This window comes from Pseudopipra pipra, chromosome 17, assembly GCF_036250125.1.
Source record: "Pseudopipra pipra isolate bDixPip1 chromosome 17, bDixPip1.hap1, whole genome shotgun sequence".
In the NCBI taxonomy this organism is placed as follows: Eukaryota; Metazoa; Chordata; class Aves; order Passeriformes; family Pipridae; genus Pseudopipra; species Pseudopipra pipra.
Window position 1 is genome coordinate 1,525,283 of NC_087565.1, and position 17,641 is coordinate 1,542,923.

The 17,641-nt window shown below is 59.6% G+C and overlaps 1 protein-coding gene across 3 annotated transcripts in view; it reads left to right on the forward strand.

The window, feature by feature from the left end:
- The first annotated feature begins 1,357 nt into the window (after positions 1-1,357).
- The window catches only part of SRC (SRC proto-oncogene, non-receptor tyrosine kinase), a 29,135-nt gene continuing 12,851 nt past the window's right edge, over positions 1,358-17,641 (forward strand). Inside the window, exons 1-2 of one of the 3 annotated variants that reach the window (XM_064673623.1) lie at positions 1,358-1,596; positions 14,274-14,348. The gene's annotated coding sequence lies outside the window, so the exon portion shown is untranslated. Of the gene's footprint in view, positions 1,597-11,526; positions 12,244-14,273; positions 14,349-17,641 lie in introns of those variants that run through there. The other 2 variants (XM_064673621.1, XM_064673622.1) reach the window with 2 other exon arrangements.

The window sequence follows — 17,641 nt, forward strand, 5'->3', positions numbered from 1 at the left end:
ACTAACGGGGGTTTCGGAAAACTCCGCGGAGTGGCTGCAAGGTTGGTCGGAGGGGTGGGCAGGGATGGCAGAGGAGGGTGCTGGCTGTGGAAATACAGCCCCCGGGTCACTGGAGCTGGCCAGCAGCCGAGCGTGCCACATAAACCAGCCAAATGGGGGTTTAAGGAGCGGGCTGCTTCACCCCATTTCTTCGTGGAGGATAACGTGACAGGGAACTCCTTAGTGGATCGCCGGTGGGGGAGGTGGGAGGGCTGCCAGCGCCGCCGAGCTGGTCGGGCAGCCCCGACGGGCTGGGTGCGGGCGTCGGGACACCCGGCTGAGCCCCGAGCCCACGTGTGCACCCCGGCACTGCTCCCTGCCTGCGGAAAGCCGGGCATTTCCCACCTCCTCCTAGTGCTGGAAGGGGAGGATGCTGAGGAACAAGGGGAGAGACGGCAGGAAGTGTCCCCGTGAGCCCACCTGCCCAAGCAGCACTCGGGACAGGCACCTCTCCCAGCCCTGCACAGGGTGATGCTGCCAGCCGGGACCGGGTGCCCCGGGAACACCCACAGCTCCACGCTGCCTTGATTTGGAGGGCGGCACGGGCTGCAGGGGAGACCGGGGGAGGCGTGTTAACCCAAAAACGGGGCAGATACCCACACAGCACTGTGTGCCCACGCTGCGTCCGAAGAGCCCCACAGTTCCCCGAGTTCCCAGGGAGGCCCAGGACGTGGTTTATCTTTGTCTGCTTTTCCTCAACACTGAAGTTTTGCCTCCTTCTGACTTCAGAGAAGGGGGAACGTAGGTTGCAGCCCCCTGGGAAAGGCGAGGTGTCCCTCTCGGGGATGCGGAGGTACAGAAACTCACAAAACAGCATTTCCCCTGCTACTCGCCGTGTGTTAGAACTGTTTAATAAAGCGAACCCCAACTCAGCCGGGTTTCAGCCTCTCGAAAACCACTTTTCTGTTACCGGCTCCGGCTTCCAGGTAACACACCGAGACAGCCCGGCGGGGCGAGCAGGGCTGGGCTGGGCTGGGAGCCCCCCCAGCCCCTGACCCGCGAGGTGAGGCGCCCAGGGGACCGCGGCCGCCGCTCCCACGCGTGTCCCCGGCGCGACCAGGCGGTTCCCCCGCCGCGGGCCGGGACGCGCCGGCAGAGCCGGCGGCGGGGGCGGCCCCTTGGCCCGTGCGCGCCCCGCGGAGCCCGGCTGCCCGGAGCCTTCTCCCTTAAAAAAAAAAAAAAAAAAAACACGGAGGGGAGGGGAGGGGCTGCTGCCTTTTTCCCCCATCCACCGTTTCCGGTTTGCTGCCATATTACTCTTTTTTTTTTTTTTTTTTTATTTTCCCCTCCCCGCGGTTCTCCCCCCCCGCCCCGCAGAAGGGGTGAGCGGGGGCGGGCGAGGCACCAGCGCGCCGGGGCCGCGGCGCTGCGCGATGCTGCTGCCGGCGGCGCAGCCCTGAGCCCCGAGCCCCGAGCCCGGCCCGGTGCGGGGCGGTGCGGGCACCCAGCGCGGCGGCGGCGGGGGGCGGCGGCCGCGCCCCCGGCGCGGAGACAAAGCCGGGGCCGAGCGCTGGAGGCGAGCGGCGGGGGCGGCCCCGCGGAGCGGACGGGCGGGAGGTGAGCGGCGGCGGCGGCGGGGAGGGGGCGGCGAGGGGAGCCCCGGTGTGGGGCGAGCGGGGGGTCCCGCGGTCCGGCGGGGGGAGCGCCGGGGTCCGGCAGCGGATCTGGCGGGGAGTGCCCGGGGTCCGGCCGTGGGGTCTGGCGGGGGATGCCCGCAGTGGGGACCGGGGGGGGATGCCCGCAGTGGGATGCCCGCGGAGAAGTGCGGGGGGGATGCCCGCGGTACGCGCGAGCCGGTTGTGGGTCCGACCGGGGTTGCCGCCAGTTTGGCGAGGCGGCGGTGGGTCAAGCCGAGGATGCCCAGGCTGCAGTGGGGCAGCTGTGGGTCTGGCAGTGGGAGATGCCCGCAGCCCGGAGAGCTGGTGGCGGGTCCCCACAAGGATGCTCGCGGTCTGGCTCGGGGTGTCCGTGAGGCGGCTGTGGGTCCAGCGGGATGCACATGGTCTGGTGGGTCAGCCGTGGGTCTGGCTGGGGATGTCACTGCCTGGCGGGGCAGAGCTGGGGACGCGGGGGGTCCGGCGGGGCGGCCCCGCCTGCCTGCAACTCCCCTTTGTTGTGCTCAGGGGCTGTGGGGGACCCCCGGGAGCGCAGGGCGGGGACAGCCGGGCTGTATGTAGGCCAGGACATGAAATATTCATCGCCCCCCTGCTTTGATGTCTCGTGATCTGCTTCCCTTGTCGTGTTTGCTCACCGGTGATTCTGGGGCCAGTGTCCAGCCCTGGTGGGCCTGACGAGCTGTGCCCCTCGCTGTGCCCCTCGCTGTGCCCCTCGCTGTGCCCCTCGCTGTGCCCCTCGCTGTGTCCGGCTGGCTCACCCTACTGGGGGGCTGCAGAGCCCCAGCTTGTCTGATTTACGACTTTATCCAGCCGGGACGTTCCTCCATCACAGGCTGGGCGGTCCAACCCCCACGTGTGGCTGCAAGCAGTGGCACTGCCGTGTTCCCTCTGTCCCTGTCACAGCCCCCGGTGCCATGAAAGAGTGTCGTGGCTTTTGCCTTGAGCCCCACTGGGGTCGGGATGTGGTTTTATCGTGCTCACTGCCAGACAGGCTGTGCTGCGTCCTGGTGCCACTTGGGACGGACACGGGGGGCAACCTGCAGGGATGGGGCCAGTGCTCAGGGCTGTGTGCACTGGGGACAGGGGTGGTAGGAGGGTGGCATCTTGTGGTGCTGGTCCTGGCGTGGTCCTGTCTGGTGCTGAGCATCGTCTCAGGGAGCTGCACAGCCTCCTGTGAGACCTGCTGGATTGAGTGGGGATCTGTTGCATCTCCGTGCGTTCTGCTGGCCCTGCACAGTGCACTCTTCCCTGGCCCTTCCTCACCCCAGAGGCTGCTGTCTTGTGCCAGGGCCCAGCCCAGGAGGTGACTGTGGTCCTGGTCCTGGTCCCAGTCCCAAAGACACTGGGCAGCAGTGAAGGTTATAGGTGGCAGGGAGCAGGTTGTGCTGCCCTGTGTGTGCCATGACCCATCCTCCTGGTCGCCAGAAGTGATGCAAAGGAAGGGACATGATGTGGCTGCTCTGTGCAGCTGGGGGGTCCCCCAAGACAGATTCCACCACCCTGTGGCATTAGGAACTGGGAACAGTGGAGGATGCAGGGCCCAGGGGGTTCCTGGGGTGAGCTCCTACCTGTGCAGCAGGGACAGGGACAGGACAGGACAGACCCAGCAGTGCTCTGTGAAACTAAGCTGTGGGAAGGTGGCAACAAAAGACTTGATTTTTCTTCCTACTGCCCGGCTGGTGCTCCCTGAGGAGGAGGTGTATGGCAGGAGGGAGCTGGGGGGCTTTGTTGCTCTCCTCTCTGCTGAGGACATACTCACTGCCAGCAGTGACCGGTGCAAGAACCGAGGCAGGACAGACCTTCGCAAGGCCCAGCTGTTGATGGTGGAAACCTGTTCATCCCTGCCAGGCTTGGAGACCCCCTCAGAACCCAGTGGCTCAACACGTGCCCAGGCCCCCGTGCAGCAGGTGTTGGTCAGACAGTTGTGGGGGGCTGGCAAGGCTGTCTGGAAAGGCATGAGGATGGGGGTTGTGCAGGGAGACATCAGCAATCTTGTGCTTCAAAGCAATATCCCTTTTGTTATTTGCACTGTGGGGCTGCCCCTGACACCTTTGCAGCTGGAGAGGCTGATCCTGGCTGCCCTGTGCTAAGCCAGCTGTTCCGTGCCGCTTTGGCTGGCTCCAAATCCAGCCGTAGGAAAACCTTGGCATTCTGTGTCTCTGAGACTCGTGTGCTGGCTCCCTAGGGAGCTGTGTCTCTGTAATCATTAGCCAGTTAATGCCTGGTTGTCAGGGAAGGACACCTTTGCTTGGGAGATCGAGGGTCAATTCTCACTTCCAAGCTTTGACCTGGGAGCAGCAGGGCAGAGGCTCCTCCAAACACCTCCTGGCTTTGCCAAAGCAGCCTGAGACAGGGTTATTTATGGGCTGCGCAGCAGCAGCAGCGAGGGGAAGTCCAATGTTCCCTGTCTCGATCGTTAGTGGCCTTGCAGTGCTCCCTTTGTGATGGAGATGCCCTAATGATAGCTCTGCCCTTTAACGACTTTGTGCCGGAGTGATGGAAAATCGTGGAGGTTCCGTGGGGAGGCAGAAAGGGCCATCCCAGCCCCTGGGTGGGAGCTGGGGGAGAGACGAGGAGAGCGCTGCAGTGACCATCTGGTGTGGAGGCTCTGCTGCAGAGACTGAGAGGGTCCTTTGCTGCCTTGGTGGCACAGAGGGGACATCAGTGGTCCAAGGTGGGGATGGCCTTTAGCGGCATGGGCAGTTCCTGCAAAGCAGCATCATTTTACTGGACTCACCAAGGCAAGGAGGGGATGGACCATGGGGCTCCCATGCCTCCAAAATCCCGTCTGCCTCTCCCTGCTGTGGTGTGGGATCCCACCTGGCCTTTGAGCTCATCACAGAGCTAAACTCTTATCTAATGAGACCTGAAGGATTTGGTCCATAACCTCTCATTTAAATAATCAGCAAATGCCTGTAAGACCTTAAAAGAGAAGAGATAGGAGTGAGTGAACAGCCTGTGCCTCCTCCCAGCTTGTCTAAGGGGGGGAACCCCTGTGCATCACTGGGACAAAGTGCTGGGCTCCTGGCATGGCTGAGGGAAATTGGAAAGCCTATCTGAAGTGCTATTGTTTCCTGTACTGTCTATTTTGCAGCTCGGTTTCCAACTTGTTTCTTTATCTCTTGGAACAATTTCCCATCTGAGCTCACTTCCGCAGCGCTCCACATCTCACCCCAGAGCCCGCCTAGAGATGTGTCCAGCCTGCATCCCATCGGAAACGGCCTTGTCAGACAGTGTCCCCACGCTGCTCCCTGGGAGAGAACCCTTTCATCCCATGCCTGGAGAGCAGCTCGGACCTCTGGATGGAAATAACCATCCATGTATAGCTGTTCCTAGGACAGGAGTGCGGGTTGTTGCTGTTTCCAGTCCAAACCTCTCTTCCCAACCGCCTGTAGCTGTGGGTGGTGCAGACCAGCTCCCTGGGGCTCGTGTCTTGCTGAAGTTTCCACCCATCAGCAGAAAACATGCCGTGTGTCACGAGGCCGTTCTAAAGCCTTTGGTTCCTCATCTTTTAAATGGGCAGCCAGCTGGGAGATAGTCCAGTATATCAGAGAATCGTGGAGTGGTTTGTGTTGGAAGGGACTTTAACTCTTATCTAGTTCCAACCCCCCATGTCATCTAGTTCCAGTGCCGCCTATCGTGTGCTTAGGAGGGAAAAAAATAATATTATGGATTGTTTGAGCGTGGCTCCGTCGGGGAGGGCTGAGGTCTGTGCTCAGGGGCACCCGGGCCCCCAGCTCAGCCCCACGCTGGCACAGTGACCTCGGCGCCGGCTGTGCTGGCAGCCGGGGTTGCCGCGCACATGCCTGTGCACACGCGCGCTCGGGAAAGACAGCCCTGAAACAGATTTCAGGAGCAAGTGTGGTTTGAACCTGGGCCAGGAACCAGGACCTGCAAATCTGCGTCTTGCGCTGACTTCGCTTCAGGCTATGGATCTGCTGGCTGCCCTTGCTGCGGAGCAGGGAGGGGTTTGGGAGGGCTGGGGACGGGCTGGGAGCAGAGGGGCATCGGCTGCTGGGCAAGGCAGGGCTGGTCATTGATTTTAATTCAGCTCTTAAAAAATCTGACCAAGCCCCTTGGTTCTGGGTGGTCTCAGTGGAAATACAGCATCTGAGATATCCATAGGCTGGCGTGCGGGGTTGGTGGGCTCGTCTGGAAGAATTTGGGGAACAGAACTGCCCAGGGCATTCAAGGCAAAAGTATAAGAAATGGGGCTCATGCGTAGCGAGCCTGCCCTCCCCTTGCAGCTGTGGGTCCCACACCAGAAGGGCACAGGGTGGCTTTGGGGTCTGCAGTGAAGGGTGAGTGGCTTTGGTGGATCAGCACCACTGCCAGCATGGGATGTGGGGACACTTGTGACTCGGGGTGTTCTGTGCTTCCTTCCCCGCATTGCAAGTCCTGGAGGCTGGTCCTGAGTTTCCCAGCCCCCAGTTTCCTGGTCCCTGCCCATGCTTGACCTGTTGTGGTCTCGCTCCTATGACCGTGAGGTTTCGGCTGGCCTCCAGCCTGCTGTGTGGGGACTGGATGGATGGATGGATGGGTGGATGGATGGATGGAAGAAAACCTGACTGTATGCTGTGAAAACAGCCTCCACCTGGAGTGGCTGCTCCCATCCTTCCTGACTGTGTTTGGCAACCTTGGCTAGCAAAAACCTGGGCAATGAGGGTAAAGATCCACTGCTGCATTTCCCCCTCCACCACGAGTGAGGTTAGCAAGTCCTGAGTGATTTGTCCCCCCTCCCACGCCATGCACCGGTTTGGGGACAGCCTGACAGGGTCAGGTCAGTGCTAAATTGAGCCTAAAAATGTCTCACCTAGGGGCACCCTTTAGAAGGAATTTGGAGTTGGAGGTACAGTGCTGTGTCTGGGTTTCACTGCTCCACCTTGCTTCCCCACCCAGTAAGGAGCACTGTGTGCCTCAGTTTCCCCCAGGAGCACCTCAGAAGCTGCTGTCAGAGGTTGGTGAGGTTTTACACCAAGTGTGTGCCTCAGTTTCTCCCTTTCCCAGCCCCAGCTGCACTGCCCTACCCCACAGGCAAAGCCCCACCTTAGGCAGGGCAAATAGAATCTGATCTTCATGAAGCACAACCCCCTTCCTCATCCTCAGCTGTGGCTGCAGCCAGTGCCAGTGGCAGTGGGGTTGGGTGCTGCTGGTCTTTGGATTTTCCTGGGTGGAAGCATGTGCTTGCTGACTTCTGCAAAAAAAAGCTACAAAAAAAGTCTGTTGGAGTCTCTTCCTGCTCAGTTGGACCCTTTCCTTCCCCAGTTCATTGGGGAAGCACTGGTGGGACCCTGCTGTGCTGGGAAGGGAATTGGGAATCCTTGGCACAGCTGAGGGGGAGCTGCCAGTGAGCACCCTGCTGCACTGGCAAGGGAGGATTTTGTGGGACTAGGAAGGGCACAGATGTAGCTGCAAAAGTCACTGCGACCAGGATGAGTTCCCTGCTCCAACATCACGGGCAGCTGAGTTTGGGAGTGTGTGGGGTGGGAAGGCTCAGGGTGATAGGATGGGTGGGGCCAGGCAAGGAGAGCAGCTGCCTGCACAGGTGCACAGCAGTGGGGATGTGTGTGCACCTGTGTGTACACACATCTGAGCCCTCCTCCATGCTTTGGGGACAAGGAGAGCTCTCATGCCGTGGTCCAGGGGGGCTGTGCTGAAGGCACCATCAGCCACAGGTGATGGAAAGCAGAGGAGATGCCCTTCATCCCTTTGTTCCTGCATCCCTTCATCCTGTCCCTGTAGGATGAGCAGCGCTAGTGGGGGTTGGAGAGATGCCATGGGAGGGTGTAAGGTCTACGTGCAGCTGGTCCCACACTGCTGGTCCCATCCACCTGACTCGTAGCCTGTCCCTGCTCCCCACCATGGGTGCAGCAAGTGGTGCAGGGCTGGAGGTGTGCAGAGCCTGGCTCCCTGCTCCACGAGTGACAGGGATAAAGACACCAGCTCAGCGTTTTTCTTTGTTTTTCATCTGCTCAGGCTGTTGATAGTGAGCACCGTCTGGGGCTGCACCTCCCAGCTGGATCCTCTCCATCGGAGCTGCTGAGCATCCCGCTCGCCCCAGGAGCAGCTGGGGAATCTAACACAGCTTTTTGTGCTTGGAAATGGTTTCCAGGGCTGGCTGATCTCTGTTTGCCCCTTAAGACCCTCCCTGGTTGCTTCGTCTGACGCATCCTGAGCGATGCTTTGTTTTGGTGGTGCAGATGGGAGTGGCTGTGGGGACCAGCATCTCTGAGGGCTCTGCCACCAATGATGTCCAGGCTCCCTGTGTGTCAGTGTGCTGAGACCAGAGCCACAGTGCCAGGCTGTGCCCACTGCTGCAGGAGGTGCTCCCAGTCCCATCCTTGCCTGCACAGGTGAAAGCAGGAATCGAGCGTGCATCCAGCCCTGTTCGTGCAGCCACATTGCAGCGTGTGTGTGTCAGGGCTGATGGCCCCACGGTTCCCTGGAGCACGTGGCTTGTCGGGCAGATGCCCCAGAGTCCCAGAAAAACCTGGGAAAATAATCTGATCATCGGCATAAATTTGCTGCGCAGGATCCTGCTTATTAGTTTGAAAGTGTTCAGGGGTCTGCAAAGTGAGGGTGTTGGAAATCAGTGATGGAAGAGCCTTGGCCTCTGCTTGGCATGTCCTTCAACCCCTCTCATTGCAGTGAACCCCAGCATGCGTCCTGCCAAGTCCCTGTGGCTCCAGCCTGGAGCGGGGTGATGCCCGGCCCCACGGTTTGTGTTGAGGGTGCATGTACCCACATACCCTCTCTGCATTTTCCCTTTTTCCCCAGTGAGTCTTTCAGTTCCTGTTCCATGTCAGGAGGGCTGCTGGGAGGTTTCCCACCATGGGGGTCCTTCAGGACCCCTCTGCAGGGCCGGTGGGGCTGCGGCTCTGGCCCCAGAGGGCTGGTGGAGTGCCGGGAGCTCCCCTCCTGGCTGGACTGGCTGGGCTGGTTTCTCTGAAGGTGGAAATGTTTTAGCAGTGACGCCAGCGTGGCCGGGGATGGTTGTAACTTGCTCAGATCTGGAGCTTTTTTGCTTCCTGCGTTCCTTGCCCCCTTCCTCCCCCTGCCCTGGAGATTTGCTGCCTGCCCGGGTTGGAATGGGTGTGGCAGCCCCAGAGCCACAGCTGCTGCAGGTGGCACCACCGGGGTGGCCGGGTCTGAGCCACCTGTGAGTCACCTCAGCCTCCCGCTGCCTCCTGCCCCTTCCCCAGGAGCCGGGCACGGAGTGGGCTGGGTGCTGCCACAGCCATCCCCCGAGAGCACCCGGGGCTGATGTTCCCTTCCAGAAAGCAGAAGCAAACTCCATTTCCTGGAGCCTGAGGCTGCCTGTGCTGGGAGAGGCACTGCAGAAATGGGGAACAGAAAACCTCCCTCCTCCTCAAGAGGCCAGCTCATGTCATCAAGTCTCCATCACCCCGTTCCTGCAGGGCCAGTCCCTCTTCCTGGTGCTTTGCCTGGAGGAGGATGGAAGCAGCACTGATGTGACAGGCCATGGGAAGCTGCTGAACTAGGTGGCAGGTGGTGGAAGCTCATGGGTGCCAGCATGCCCAGGGGCCAGTGTTAAAAAGGTACATTTTGGGCAGTGCTGAGCCCCCACTGCTGAGCCAGAGGGCTCTTCTGGGGAAGCACTGCCCCATGGCTCCAGGCAGTCCTGGTGGCCAAGAGCTCCAGCTCCTAGTGCCACTCCAGCTCCACGTCAGTGTTTCCCTGCCCAGCATTGGCTCTTACCAGCCCCACAGGTGCTCTTGCCCTTGGAAGCATTTCCTTTCGCTTTCCTTCTCCTGGATTTGGCAGGAGGAGAGCAGTGCCCTCATCACCTGTCTAGGAGAAGCTGGCTTCAGGTTAATGCAGGCCAGAGGCTTTGTGTGCCTTGGAAAGCATTTGCTGGAGCAGATTGGGCAATTCCTGGCTTTGGCTGGTGTCCTGGTGGGAATGCTGGAAGCACAGGCTGAGTCAGGCTGGGAGGCAGTGGTAGGCATCCCTGCTCTGACACGGAGCAGCGCCAGCACGATCGAGCTGCACAGCACCCAGCCAGCTTTGAGCACCTCCTGCCAGAGATCCTACCACCACTCTGGACCCTGTTCCTGACCTGGACCACCCTCGGGGTGAGAAAGCTTTGTTTTCCCTTCTCCAATTGTTGGATGCCCTTGCAGTGCAGAAGGGATGCACCCACACACTGATGGATCCTGTTGGTACCCAGGTGTGCTGCAGTGCAGTGATGGGGGTGTGACAAGGTGTGGCAAAGGCTACCTTCCCTTCTCCCATCCCCTGGGGGAGAAAAAGGCTTGAAACCGAGCGCTCGGCTCGGCACCAGCAAGCACAACTTGCAGCACATCCTGCTCCCCCTGGGCAGCCTCTTGGATTGTTTTGGGGAGATAAGGCTTGTGGCTTTCTCCTGCCAGCCCTGTGCAAGATGGTGTTTGCAGGGTGCCCACCATCGGGCTGCCCCTGCCCTTATCCAGTTTTGGGGTGCTGAGGGGGTAGTGGGGGCACAGCCTGCAGCTGTGTGCAGTCACTGGTGTTGGCAGAGCTGCTGCCCATGGCCACAGAGAGCCAAAATCTGCCTGTCGAGGGGCCGGCCCTGTGATGGTGGGGAGAGCTGGAGCTCCCTGCATGCTTTCTGTGTTCACAGTTGGAGTTTCCCAGTTTCTTGGCCAGATGAACATCCTGAGCATGCTTCTGTGCTTCTTGGGGGTTTGTTTTGGTCTTTTTAACTCCCTGTTTTGACATGTCTTGTCGGAGGCATTCTGAACCGCTCCTGACTGTGGCTCTCCCCCGTGCTTGGGGGGAGTGAATTTGGATGGTTGGTCTAATTATCCTTTCCCCTTTTGTGACAAACTGGCCTCTGCTTGCTTGGGCTGTGAAGCTTTAATTAAGATGGTTTTAAATTTAACAGGAGTTGACAGGGTCAGGTAGGAGGGGCTGGGACTTATATCTGTGGGGAGTGTTTAGCTGGGCCCCCACGCAGCAGCTGTGCTGCCCTGCTCCTCCAGCCATTCCTTCATCTGGGAGAGCTCTCCATCAGTGGGGGGGACCCAGGGGAGGGCAGAGGCACCTTAGCTCAGGTGCCTTTGACATGCAGTCAGCTGAGCAAAGTGGAGGTCCCGGACAGGCACTGGGAGCACCTGCCTGTGGCTTGTCCCCAAACTGGAGCCAAGATGAAGGGAGCATCTCTGCATTGCTTCTCCTGTTTTAGGAATCAGTGCAAGTGAGAAACAAGTGTCCTTGTGGAGAAGGGCTGACGGCACAGTCCAGACATGCCTTCACTACTTCAGCTGGACAGGGAGAGTGTCTGCAGCATCACACCCCACTTTGCAGGGCTGAGGGAGCACCTCCCACTTTTCGCACCACCTGGGACTCATTGTAATAGGGCAGGTCCCAGCCTGGCAGAGGTGTGCCTGTGTTCCCCTTTTTGTACTGAGCAAAGCCTGGTGGCATGGGACAGGGGCCAGGAATCACTTTTTTCACAGGCTGTATTCGGGTGACAGAGAGGATGGTGGGCTGAGCTGGAGCACCCCAAAGCACTGGGGGCTGTGCTGCCGCTCGCTGGCCCCAGGCCGTGATGCTGCCGTGGGAAAGGGCAAACCCGGGAGCATCCCCTGGGAGCGAGGGGGAAACTGCTGTGCGAGCATGTCCAGAGCTGCATCTCCTACTGAAACGTGGGGAGGGAGCAGAGGGTGATGTGGGGAGAGGGATCGGGGGCCACCCTAACATGATTAAAAGACCATCTCGATGTGGTTACAGCAGCACTGACCAAACCATGGTGATTCATCACCCTTGGCACTGACCCCACTGTCTGGGGGCCACAATGGCAGGGGCAGCACTGCTGTCACCTGTCACTGTGCCACCCACGCAGGGGGACACAGGGGATGGTTTAAATGGCACACCTCATATGTGGTTTCCATTTGTGCTGCACGGATCTGCCCCAGCAGGACCCCAGTGCTGCTGGGATGGGGTTGGTTGTGTGCAAAGGGGAGGGAGGGGTCCGATGGGTTTGGGATCGCGGCTCTCTGCCTCTCCCTGTCCCCAGTGCCTGCTGCCATGGGCTGGGTGCCGCCAGGCTGCTTTGTCTCGCCCGCCGTCCCGCACGCTTCATTTTTCAGTCTGGTGTGAGACAGTTGCCGTGATTAATCTCGCCGGGGCTCTGCGAGCCGAGGACACGGCTCAGCTCGGCTTCCTCCATCAGCGGGCGGGTGCTGCTGCCTCAGCCCCTTGCCCTGCTCTCCCTCATCATCCCCCGTCCCACCTGCTGACAGTGCCGCTCAGCACCCACCCGGCCCCAGAGCAGCCCCAAGGATGGAGCCTGTTTCCCTCCCCAAGGCTTGGTGTCTGGTATCGGGCCCCAGCCTGTCGCGGCATTTCCCAAGGTTTCTGCCTCTGCTGTGTTTTGTCTGCTCCCAATCAGTGTCTTTTGTTAGTCTCTTTGCAAGGACGGTAAGATCGCTTCCCCTCGCCGCCAGCCCGCTGTCAGCCTGCCCGTTCCACGGCCATTGTATCCTTGAGCGATCCAGGCGCGGCGGAAAACAGCGGGACTCGCCGGGAGGGCAGCCGGTTCCCCCCGCTGTTGCCTTTGCCAGAGCATCTCTGCTGCAGGGAGGTAGGGCAGAGGATGGAGCCTTTCCTGCCACCCAACTTGCCAGTTGATTTTTGGGGGGATTGACCCTGGAGCGCGGGCGGCGGAGGTGTGGGAATGCTGGGCAGTCCAGGCGGCGTTCCCAGCGCCGGCGGGGGAGGATGGGGACGCCACTGTCTCGCGTGCCGTGATCTGATCCGAGCTGAGTTGTGCAGCCAAGTGTGCCTCATTTTTAATTGCTTTTGGAGAGGGGAGGGCGGGGTTGGCCTCTCCTTGCTGCGGCCTCTGCCCCGGGCAGGGTGCATGGCTGGGCTCAGCCCTGGCATCCTCCCCTCCAGCTGGGGAGGGATGGGGGGGCCGGGAAGACCCTTAATGCAGAGCCAGCAGCACACAGAGATAGGTGGGGATGGCAGCACTGGCCAGTTGCCTGAGCCTGGCCATGGCTATGCCAGTGATATGCTGGTGAGGATGGCAGCACCTCTGCCAAGTGAGCAGCAGGACTGTGCTGGGCTGTGCCAGATGTGCCAGGCAGTGCCAGGCTGCTGCCACAGCAGCCACTTTCAGCCACCAAACACCCAAGCCTGGCACTGTGAAGTTGCAAGTGCATCCATCCACATGGGGACCTGTCCCTTCCCTGTTGCAGGACCTGGCACCTCAGCACCCAGTGTATGGCTGGCTCCAAGCTCAGGCCTATTTGGGTTTCCCTCATGGCTTTTTTGGCCCTATTTGGTCCGGTCATGATCGTGGCCTTGCAGCGTGTGCCTGGGAGCCCATGTCACAGCATGCCGGGGTGGTGGGGACACGAGCACCACGTGTGTGCTGGCACAGCCTTATTTGTATGTGCTGCAGCCTGGAGTTGGGGCTGCAGCTTTCCCCTTCCATCCCGCTGTGCAATCATTGCCAGCGAGTATTCGTCAAGTACAAATTACAAACCATTCAACGTCTTGAAGAGCTGTCAGTCAGCTCCTGCTCATTATCCTAATCAAATGCACTAAAAATAGTGACAAAACTTATTAACAGCGGGAAGGGGAGGCCATCAAAACAAACCTGCGGTGGGGCACGGCCCCTGCATGGCAGCCACCGGGATGTTCCCCTTGGATGAGGTGTGAAACCTGGGCTCCAGCTGGGAGAGGAGCCCAGCTGAGGTGGGCTCCACCCAGTTGGGGTGGTGCTCGGGGCAGTGAAGCTGTGGGGGCTAAATCCCTTCCATCCAGGAGCAGGAGCCCCTCAGGAGCAGCTCAAGCCTCTGCTCAGCACTGGGTGAGCAGGGCTGGTCGGAGAGAGATTTTGCTTTTGGTAGGAGAGGAGGGAGCAGAGGCAGTTCTGCAGGATCTGGGGAATGGGAAGGGGTGGCAGAGCCAGGTGAGGTGCAGCCCTGACTCTGCAGGGCTGTGTCCTGGTCTGCTTTCCACTTGAAGCTCTGCCCCAAGCCACTGCTGCTGAGAAGTGTCGCACCATTGCACGATTTTGTGACAGAAAACTGTCCTTTTAGAAAAATTTAGCTAAAATGTCCTTTTTTGGCTGAGTCAGAGCTTCAGCAGCACATGTTGCCTCCCAGACCTTGTGCATGGTTCGTACTGTAGCATCTGTCTGTGCTTTTGGGAGTGGAGAAGGTGACTCATCCCAGGGGACAAGGTCCCCAGTTGGTAGCCGACCCTCCCTGCCGCAGGTCCTGGCTGTCCAGAGATGGAGCAGCAGAGCTGAAAATGCCGGTGTGTCTGGAGGAACTGGCTTTGTTTCTCTCCTGAAAAATCACTCGTTGCGCTGGGGGTGTCCACGCTTCCCTCCCATCCTGGGACATCGCCCGGGGCGGCTGCAGTCACCTCCTCTCCCGTCCCCGGTGGGTTTGATGAAGTGGAGCAGAGAATCGTCCCCTCTTCACACATGAGAGAAGATCAGAGCGGGCGGGTGTGAGCTGCCGGCCCCGCGCTGGAGGGGTGGCGAGGAGGAGGAGGAGGGCAGTGGCAGTGCTGGGCACCGGCCGTGGCGGGGGCAGAGGGCACGGTCGGGGGCGCGGGTGCTGCCGCGGGCGCTGACGTTCCCTTGTCTCACAGGCTGCGGCGGGAGCTGAGCTGAGTTGGCCGGAGGCACCTCCCCACCCCGCGGCGAGGCTGTAGCCGAAAGCACTGGTAAGGCATCGCCGATGGCCCGGGGAGGGGGAACCAGGCCATTTTACCTGCCGGGGGGGCTCAGATTTGGGGCCCTGGGTGCGCTGCCACAGCCGATTTGGCCTTTGAGCATCTGTGGGTGGGCTGGGGGCTGGGTGCAGGTGCCAAAGGCTGAACCCTCCCTGGGTGTTCGCCGAGGTGTGGCCGGCCCGGGGGGCAGAGCTGAGGCCTCGCAACTCATCACGGTGGTGGTTCACGATGTGCTGCTGGCGCTGACCCCCGGGAGCGGAAAGCAGGGAGTTCCTGCAGGCTGCGACGTGCCCGGGGTGTTAATCCCCGCCGCAGGAAAGCTGCCTCGTCCGCCACCTCGCATCAGTCAGAGCGAGCACAGGAATGCTGGCCGTGCTCCAGCCTGCCACACAAGCCTTGGGAGGGGGAGTAGGGAAGCCCTGCTGGAAACCAAGGCACTGGCCGGGGTGGGGAGTGATGCTGAGCCCCCCATCCCAGCACTGTTGGCTGTGGAAAGCAAGGGAGCAGGGAAATATCCCACTGGGCGTTGGACAGGCTGCCCTGGCTGGATGCTGGCGGTGCTGAGCATCCCTGCAGCCTGCTGCGTGTGGAAATGCTGTCTTTATTAGACATAAATTTATTAGACATAAACACAGCACAGCTGCTGGCCATGGGTATTTTTTGCAGTCTGGCTGCTGTAGTGCTGTCCCACAGCCCCCAGTGATGCTGCTGGGGTGTGCTGGGAGCTGCCACATTGGGTGGTGGGTTCACCCCCTTCCTTGTCTGCCCTTTGACTCTGGGGGAGTTCATCAATGGCTCTGCTGGAAGCAGGGGGGTCTCTCCCTGGTGCCTCCCAGGACCTGAGTGCACAGCACATTCCTGCTGTCATTAATCACTCCTTTACCAGGCTCTTGCACAACCCTGCATTCTCCCAGGGGAATGTGCACCCTTTCCTCCCTGGCTGCCAAGGGGGATGTTGGGGTCACAGGGTATTTCTCAGGCCCCTCTCCTCCCTGGGCACAGGTGGAGAGCCACAGGGCTAAAGCCATATGGTCCTGTGGGCTGAGTTACCTGGGACTCAGAGTGGGGATGGTGCAAGGCTGCCAGTGCCTCTGGGCACAGTTTGGGGTTGCCAGCCTGCATTTTGCACTAGCCAAGTCAAAGCAAGAGCGTGCAGGTATTTATGTGCAAACCAACAGGAGAGCTTGGAGCAGAGCTCGCTGCTCTGCAGCCCCTTCCCCAGAGGACCATGGATTCATGCCTCCTGCTCCTCCTCCTCCTGCATTGGGCCCCGTTGGAGCATCATGTCCTGGTGACCAGCACACCCAGCAAACCCCTTGCCCAGGAGGATCAGCACCCCAGTGCAGGGTGGGAGCTCTGATGGAGCTCTCCTGAAAAAGGAGAGCTCTCCTGCCCAAACCACTGCACAGGAGGGATGATCTCATGGTCCATGGCATCCCTGGCCAGGACATGCCTGGGAGATGCACATCCTGTGCCCACAGGCTCTCAGGTGTTAAGGCAAGGACTCGCCTGCTTTGGGGAAGTGCCTTGGGGATCCACTCTCCCATCTCTGTGGTCTTGGCTAATCTCTGGGCATACTGAGTATTTTATTCTCTGATTTTCTCAGGATGCTGACAAATCCTTTGCTGACCCAGGCTGGATGTGCTCAGGGGACACTTGTGTCCCCGAAGTGCTGCTAAATCCGCTGCCCCAGCCAGGGAGTTTTCCTGCCTGGGGAAGTGCTGTTTCCAGGGGAAACTCTGAGCAGCTCTGCCCTTGCTCACGGTCGCGTGGGCAGTCACAAGCCACACGGTCACAGCCCCACTGTACCCCCACTTTCCTCCCTGCACTGCTGCTGCCATCCCAGGAGTGCCAGTGGGTGCTGGAGCTCTGGGCAGAGGTGAGAGAGGGGCTTGCTGGGGATGGGGTGGTGGGGGCTTCTTCTCTTTGCTTCTAAGGTCCTGCTTTCCTCTGCAGTTCTGCTTTAGTATCTTTGGCACCAGGCTTTTAAAGTGCATTTATTTATGGGACAGACACCCTCCCCCCGGCTGCAGGATGTGCCTCTGAATTTGCCAGTGCAGAGCTTATATTTGACCTTTCTTTGCTTCAAGAACCCCAAAGTCCTGGAGAGATACACGTGGGCTGGGTCCCGTGGCAGATAGAGGCATTGGTCCTTCCTTGTTCCTGCATCCATAGGAGGAACGACAGCTCTTCTCCCCACTGGAGGGGCTTCTGGAGTCATACCTAGCAGTTTATTCTAATTCCTAAAAAATCAGTTTATTCCAATTCCCTGACCCTGGCAGGGTCTGATCCTGCCAGCACGGGTCACACCAGGACTCTGCTTGTGTACATTGCTTGTACAATGTGGGAGCTGGAAAAGAGTGGATGGAAGTTGTGTCTTCTAGGAAATAAGCCCCGAGCACTGTGGAGAGGGGAGCTGGGAGGGGAGCAGAGCTTGTGCCTGGCACCCCTAAGCTTCCTCATGGCAGGAGCCGGGGGCTCTGCCCCACTGACACTGGGGCTGTGCAGGCTGCTGGGGCTGCCCGTGGCTCTGGCCCTGCTCGTGGGGGTTTGGCCTGAATTCTCTCCAAAGCTGGGCTAGAAAAACCCCTGGCACAGCCTCACTAGTGGCTGCATCCAGGTCCCACACCCCACAGGCAGTGGCTGCCTCCTCTGCTGTTTCCCTGCTTCTGTGTTCTTATCAGAGATAGTCTCCTCCCTGGTTGTCTCCACCTCCCTTTTCCCTCCTGCCATGCGTGATCTAGCCTAAATATTTCCTTCCATAGCTTCAGGACACTGCTGGGTATCCTGCCATCTTTGGAGACTGCAAATAATTCCCTTCCTTCATTTATATCATTACCTTGAAGGTATTTATAGAGTGTGATCTTGAGTGGAAAGGAAGGCTATATATATAAACTATTTGACTAATATAAAGCCGAGATCCCTTGGTCCTTAGCTGTGAGCTGCCTGAAACTGCTCCTGATTTAAGCTTTTATCCCATTTGCTGCATGTTTTGGACTTCAAAGGTACATGTTCAGCAATTAAATCCCCATCCTGAGCCAGCAGTGATGCAGCTGTGGGTTCTCCAAATTTCTGTTGTCACAGTAATCCAAGCACGTGGATATTTGTCTGTGTCTTGTTTTCTCCTGTCCACGCCCTGGTACAAACTCTCATGCACCAGGAAACGCGTCTGGGTGGGACTGAGCTGCATCCCACAACGGGTGCCTGGGCCCAGAGCTGCTGGTCCAGGCTCCATGCTCAGCATCCTCGCTCCACATTCCCAGGGCTCAGTGTGCTTCCCTCTG